Source organism: Meles meles, chromosome 13 (assembly GCF_922984935.1).
Source record: "Meles meles chromosome 13, mMelMel3.1 paternal haplotype, whole genome shotgun sequence".
NCBI classification, from domain to species: Eukaryota; Metazoa; Chordata; class Mammalia; order Carnivora; family Mustelidae; genus Meles; species Meles meles.
The window spans coordinates 6,992,281-6,999,464 of record NC_060078.1 but is presented as its reverse complement, the minus strand read 5'-3'; the positions used below and the strand labels follow the sequence as shown (position 1 = coordinate 6,999,464).

Here is a 7,184-nt window from a genome sequence, read left to right as displayed (position 1 = left end):
TTTCTGAACTGAAACTCACTGCCCTCTAGATACAAATTCCCCATCCCTCCCTTTCTCCAGACACCAGCAACCTCCCTTCCACTTTCTGTCTCCATGAATTTGACTTATCCGGGTACTTCATCTAAGTGGCATCTTAACCATTTTTGTCCTTCCATGACGGGTGGATCTCATGTAGCATAATGTCCTCGAGGTCCATCCTCGCTGGGGCGTGTGTCGAATTCTGAACAATGTTCTACGGCATGTATATTGCCAGTTCTGCTCATCTCCTGAGGGATCCATGGACTTTTCCACCTTTTGGCTGTAGTGAATAAAGTTGCTGTGAATTTGGGTGAACAAATATCTCTTTGAGACCTTGCTTTCAGTTCTTTTGGGTGTATACCAACAAGTGCAATTCCTGGATTCTGTGGTAATTCTATTTTTAAGTTGTTGGGCGCTGTCTGCTTTGCTGCATTACATTCCCACCAGTGCACCATGGCTCCAACTCATGCTCATCAACACATCTTATTTCCCATTAAAAAAACAGCCAAATGGTGTGAAGTGGTGGCTCACTGTAGTTTTGATTTGCACTTCCCTGATGACTTCTGATGTTGCGCATCTTTTCATGTGCTCATTGGGCATTTGTATATTTTCTCTGGATAAATGTCTATTGAAGTACTTTGTGCATTTTAAAATCAAGGCGTTTGATTTTTTGGTTGTTGGGATGTACAAAGTTCTTTGTGTATTCCGGATATAAGCCCCTAATCAGATAGAGAATTTGCAGATATTTTCTTTCATCCATGGGTTACCATTTCACTCTGCTGATGGCATTCTTTGATGCACAAAAGTTTTAAATTTTGATGTATTTGAATTTATCTATTTTACCTTATGTTGTCTGTACTTTTAGTGTCCTATCCAAGAAATCATCACCAAATTTAATGTGATAAAGCTTTTGTCCTGTTTTTCTTCCCTAAGAGTTTTTATAGCCCTAGGTCTTGTGCTGAGGACTTTGATTCATTTTTTTATGACTATAGGGAACTTATATTTTTAGGAAATAACTCTATTCCAAAAAAGACAGAAAGTGGGTAAAACCCAAATAATTATTCTGACCCAAGAGGACAGATTTTTAAACTGGTTTTATCTCTAAAAGCCATCAATAATCATCTTAATTTTAATAGTTTCTGATGCTTCTGGACTCTATTATTATGTTCCTGTTCTCCTTTACAGCATCTAAAACAAAGATCTCAACATATAGTAAATACTTGATTACCAATAGCAAAGATGCAAGAAAAACATTTAAACAGAATGTTTTATTGACTTAAAACTGACTTAAGTCAGCTGGGGATAATTACCTATATTTATATGTTAAGACATTTCACCTCATTGAAAAAAAAAAGATAAATGTTATATTAGAGATCTTTGACTTTCATGTGTTTGCTGCTCTGGGTTGAGAACATGTTCAGCTCTTCCCCTGCAAGGTGTGTTTCAGTATTACAACTCATCAACAAAAGGTGTATGGCCCAGATTTCCACTTGCCGCCATTGACTTCCAGCCAGAAACAAACTTCTTTGCAGCATTTACAACATCAGCGTCAGCTACGGAGTCTATCTGCTGAAGGACTGTGGCTGGTGGCATGTACGATCCCACACCCAGCGCCTGGGACCTAACTTCATCCAGGAACCCCCTCAGAAGACTCCACTGACATTAGGTAGCCAGCTTTCATCTTGTTCTTGGCAGCTTGGACATCTGCATTGGAAAGGGTTCCTTGAGCAATCGTTTTTACTTGGTTATAGGCAGCCTTGATAACATCTCCAACTGCGGCAGCCTGTGAGATGGTGTAAATCCCAAAGAGTCCAGAATCTGAGAAACTGGCATTAAAAGTGGAAACATCAAATGGCTGGTGAACTCCCTGGCAACAGCCTGGTACAGAGAGCTGGTGGGATTGCTGCCCCTCTTGACATGTGGTCCAGCACCAAGAACATACTGGAGAACACTAAATGCACTTGCTTCTGCACTTCCTATGGCAGCACTTTCAGCTACAAGAGCAGCATGAACAAGACTGTCTCCATTCTGCTCTCGGATTTCACCTCCACGGTATTTGGCCTTCACACCAGGTAAACCAAGCCCACACCTCATGTTGAGAAACTGTTGTTCTGCAACTTGCTGTAGAACAGGGTGACTCACACCAAGTCCAATCAAAGCCATTCTCGCACTTGTGAAATGGTTCTGAACAAAGTAATGCAACTCATCTGGTGTCACTTTTCCAATCCTATAATCAGGACAATACAGGGAATTGGCCAAGGCATTTCGGTAAGCTGCAGCATGCAGATTTTCAAGGACATGAACCTATGGATTCTGAAAAGCTACAGCTTTGTCAGTCCTTAGCTGAGACTGAAGGGCAGCCACTTCCCAATGACGAAATTCTGGTGATGTGGTGACATTGAGCAGGAACTCCATTAGAATATCAACATGGTCCCGCAGGCATTCCACAGTGTAGGCCATGCTTTCCCTGGTTGAAGTCACACTTAATTTACCACCAACTGCTTCGATTCCACGGGTTATCTTGAAAGACGCAACTCCTTTAGTAGTCAAACTGGATGCAAGACGAAGCAAATGAGAGGCTCCTAAGTTGTTGGAGTCCTCATATCTGCTGCTGGCTTTAATGAACAAACCGATTCTTGATGCAGGAGCATAGTTTTCCAGAGAAGTCATCACTAAACCATTGGGCATTTGGTAAACTCAAAGTCCTGAGGCTGTGAAGGCACTCCTGCAGGGGCGGCCGTGGCTTTCACTTTGAGAGCAACTTTCAGGGAGTAAAATCTCGAGAGGTACCTGGCTCTGCTTAGTAGCTTCATGGCTCAAGCTCGCTCTAATCCACAGTCATGGCCGGCTGGAAGGAAAGCAAGATGGTGGCAGATGAGAGGCCGACTTTGATTCATTTTTGAGTTAATTTTTGTATACGGTATAAGGTGAAGGTCCATTTTTATTCCTTTGCATACTATTATCCAATTTTCCTAGCCTTGGTTGTTGAAAAACTGTCCTTTCCCTGTTGAATAATCCTGGAAACCATGTTGAAAATTATTTGTAGATCACTTTGCGAAGCCTTAACATCTTAAAAATATCAAGTTTTCCAATACATGAACCTGGTATAGCCTTCCAGTTATAAGTGTATTCTTTCATTTCTTTCAGCAGCATGTCATGGTTTCCAGTGTACAACTCTACTACCTCTTGGGGGTTAAGATTATTCCAATGTATTTTATTCTTTTTGATGCTGTTATAAATGAAATTGTTTTCTTAGTTTCTTTTTTAAATTATTCATTGCTGGGGTATTGAATTGCAGCAGATTTTTGTATGTTGATTTTGATCAATGCTCATTGATTAGTTCTAAAAGTGTTGTTGTTTTCCTGCAATCTTTAGGGTTTTCTACATATAAGATCATGCTATCAGCAAACAGAGATAATTTTACTTATTTCTTTCCAATTTGGATCGCTTTCATGCCTAATGGTTCTGGCTTGTACTTCCATATTATCTTTAGTAGAAGTGACAAGATCTGGCATCCCTGAAATGTTCCTGATCTTAGAGGAAAAGCTTGTAAACTTTCCCTGTGGGGTATGATGCTCACTGTGGGTTTTTCATATTTGGCTCTTATTATGTTGACATAGTTTCTTCTATTCCTAGTCTGTTGAGTGCTTTTATCATTCCAAAGGTGCTGAATGTTGTCAAGTGCTTTTTCTGCATCAGTTGAGATGATCATGTGACTTACCCTTCCTTTCGTAATGTGACTATGACATTGATTGTTTCTTGTATATTAACTCATTCTTGCATTCCAGGAATTAATCGCACTCGGTAATGGTGCATAATCCTTTTCATATGCTACCAAATTCAGTTTGCTAGTATTTTGTTGACAATTCTCGCACTGGTCTTAATCAGGGATGTTGGTCAGTAGTCGTTTTTTTCTTGTAGTATCTCTGGATTATGGAGTAATGCTGGCCTCATTGAATGAGTCAGGGAGTTCTCTCTCCTCTTCATATTTCTGGAAATGTTTAAGAGGATTGGGGTTGGCTCTTCTTTAGATATTTGGTAGAAATCACTAATGAGGCCATCAAGTCCAATGTTTCTAAGGAGACCTGATGACTGATTCAGTAGCCTTACTTGTTATGGATCTGTTCATATTTTCTATTTCTTTTTGGGTTAGTCTTGGTGAAATTTCATATTTCTAGGAATTAATCCATTTCATCTCAGTTATTCAATTTGTGACTATACAGTGTTCACAGTATTCTCTTATAACCCTTCCCTATCTATAAAATCTGTCATAATGACCAACTTTCATTGCTGCCTTTAGCTGTTTGAGTATTCTCTCTTTTTTTAATTAGTCGGTGTCACTAACGGCTTGTCAATTTTTGATTTTTGAAGACTCAAGTCTTGATTTTGTGGATTTTCTGTTTCTATTCTCTATTTTGTTTATCTTGTTTTGTTTATCTTATTTTTATTCTCTATTTTGCTATCTCTATTTTGCTAATCTTTATTATTGTTTTCCTTCTGCTAGCTTTTTTTTTTTTAAAGATTTTATTTATTTATTTGACAGACAGAAATCACAGGTAGGCAGAGAGGCAGCCAGAGAGAGAGGAAGGGAAGCAGGCTCCCTGCTGAGCAGAGAGCCCGATGAGGGGCTCGATCCCAGGACCCTGGCATCATGACCTGAACTGAAGGCAGAGGCTTTAACCCATTGAGCCACCCAGGCGCCCCTTTCTGCTAGCTTTTGATTTCATTTGTTCTTCTTTTTTTTTCTAGTTCCTTATGGTGTAAAGTTAGGTTGCTGACTTTGAGATATTTCTTTTTTTTCAATGTAAGCATTGATAGTTACAAATTTCCCTATTAGCACTTCTTTTGCTACATCCCATAAGTTTTGCTAGGTTGTGGTTTCATTCCCATTTGTCTCAATAAATTTTCACATTTCCTCTGTGATTTATTCCTTGACTCATTTGTTGTTTAATGTAATGTTGTTCAAGTTCCACATATTTGTAGATTTTCCAGTTTTCCTTCTGAAACCTTTCCGGTTTCATTTCATTTTGATCAGAAAAGATACTTTTCATGATCCCCATTTTCTAAATTTTTTTAAGACTTGTTTGATCGGCTAACATCTGGTCTATACTGGAGAATGTTCCATGTCTTTTCGAGAAAGATGTGTATTCTACTCTTGTTGGGATGGAGTATTTTGTAAATCTCTGTTGTGACTAATTAGCTTATAGTCTTATTCAGATCCCCTAATTTTTACTGATCTTCTGTCTGGTTATTCTGTTTGTTATTGAAAATGTGGTTAAAGTCTCCTTCTTTTATTCTTTTTTTTTAAAGATTTTATTTATTTATTTGACAGAGATCACAAGTAGGCAGAGAGGCAGGCAGAGAGAGAGGAAAGGAAGCAGGCTCCCCGCCGAGCAGAGAGTCTGATGTGGGGCTCGATCCCAGGACCCTGAGATCATGACCTGAGCCAAAGGCAGAGGCTTTAACCCACTGAGCCATCCAGGCGCCCCTCCTTCTTTTACTCTAGATCAATCGATTTCTCCCTTCAGTTCTGTCAGTTTGATATGTAGGTGCTCTGATGTTGTTTGCTCATTTATGTGTAATTCTTATATCCTCTTGGTGAATTGACCTCTTATCATTATATAATGTTCTTCTTCATTGCTTGAAACACTTCTTGCCTTAGTGTGTTTTATCTGACATTAGTATACCCAACCCTGGTCATTTGGTTACTAATTGCATGGAATATCTTGTTCTATCCTTTTTGCTTTCAAATCTATGTTTGTGTCCTTACATCTAAAATGAGTATGTTATAGATAGAATAACGTTGGATACTGGGGGTTTTTTGTTTCGTTTTTTGTTTTAGTTTTTTGGTATCATTCTGCCAATAGAGGCCTTTTGATTGGGGAACATAATTCACTTACATTTAAAGTGGTTACTGGTAGGATGGCCTACTATTAGCATTTTCTTATTTGTTGTCTTTTTGTCTTAAATGTTTTGTTCCGCCTTTATTGTCTTCTTTTGAATTTAAGTTTTTTACTCATTTTTATTTATACATTTTGATTTAATTTTCATTTCCTTTTCTGTAAATTCTATAAACATTTTCTTTGTGATGTCTATGGGGATTGCATAGAATATCTTAAAGTTATAATAACCTGTTTTTACCTGATATTTAACTTTATTGCATACAACACCCCTTCTTTTCACCCTTCTACCCACATCTTATTATTTATTTATTTATTCACCTACACTTTACCTTATTGATGTCACAAGTTACATCTTTATATATTTTGTACTTAGTAACATAGATTTATAATTTATAAATACTTAAACATATATTCTTGGCTAATTGTTGTAAATCTTGTAGAAGAATAAAAAGTGGGTTTATGTATATGTATGTCAGTAATTTCTCAATAAAAGTGGAAAGGAGTAACAATTAAAAATTACAATAATATTTTGCTAGTTTTTGTATGTGTCCATGTATTTGTCTCTCCTGGAGAATCTGATATTCATGTGTTTGTCTCTCCTGGAGAATCTGATATTTTCATATGGCTTTGAGTGGCCATCTAGCATCCTGAATTCCAACTTTATAGACTCTCTTTAGCATTTCTTGTATGGCAGGTCTAGTGGTTATGGACATTCTCAGTTTCTGTTGTTGATCTGGGAATGTCTTTCCTTCTCACTCATTTTTGCAGGACATTTGCCTAATGTTGAATTCTCCCTGACCTGCCTTTTTGCCTCATGAACCCACTGATAGTTTCACAGAGGCTGCCCTGTATATGATGAGCCACTCTTCTTTTGGTGTGGGTCTGTTTGTGTTTATCCTACTTGGCATTTGTTAAGCTTCTATTGCTATATCCATCACTTTCTTCAGACTTGTGAGATGCATGGCCATTACTTATCTGCCTTTGTCTCTGTCATTTCTCCCCTGAATGTCCCATGATGTCTATATTGGTCAGATTGATGTTCTCCCATCATAAGTCTCTCAGGCTCTGTTCACTGTTCTTCCTTTTTTTCTCATTTTACTCTTCAGTCTCAATAGTCTCATAGGACCTGCATTCATGTTCGCTGAGCCTTTCTTTCTGTTTGCCTCTACTATTGAGCCCCTCAAATGATTTTTTTAATTCAGTTTTGTATTTTTCATCTCCAAATTTCTATTTCATTGTTTCTTTTTTAAAAGATTTTTCTTA

At 37.9% G+C, this 7,184-nt stretch overlaps 1 pseudogene; it reads right to left on the bottom strand.

Moving 5' to 3' along the window:
- Positions 1-1,448: 1,448 nt before the first annotated feature.
- On the bottom strand, positions 1,449-2,868 carry LOC123955468 (annotated as a pseudogene).
- Positions 2,869-7,184: the final 4,316 nt, after the last annotated feature.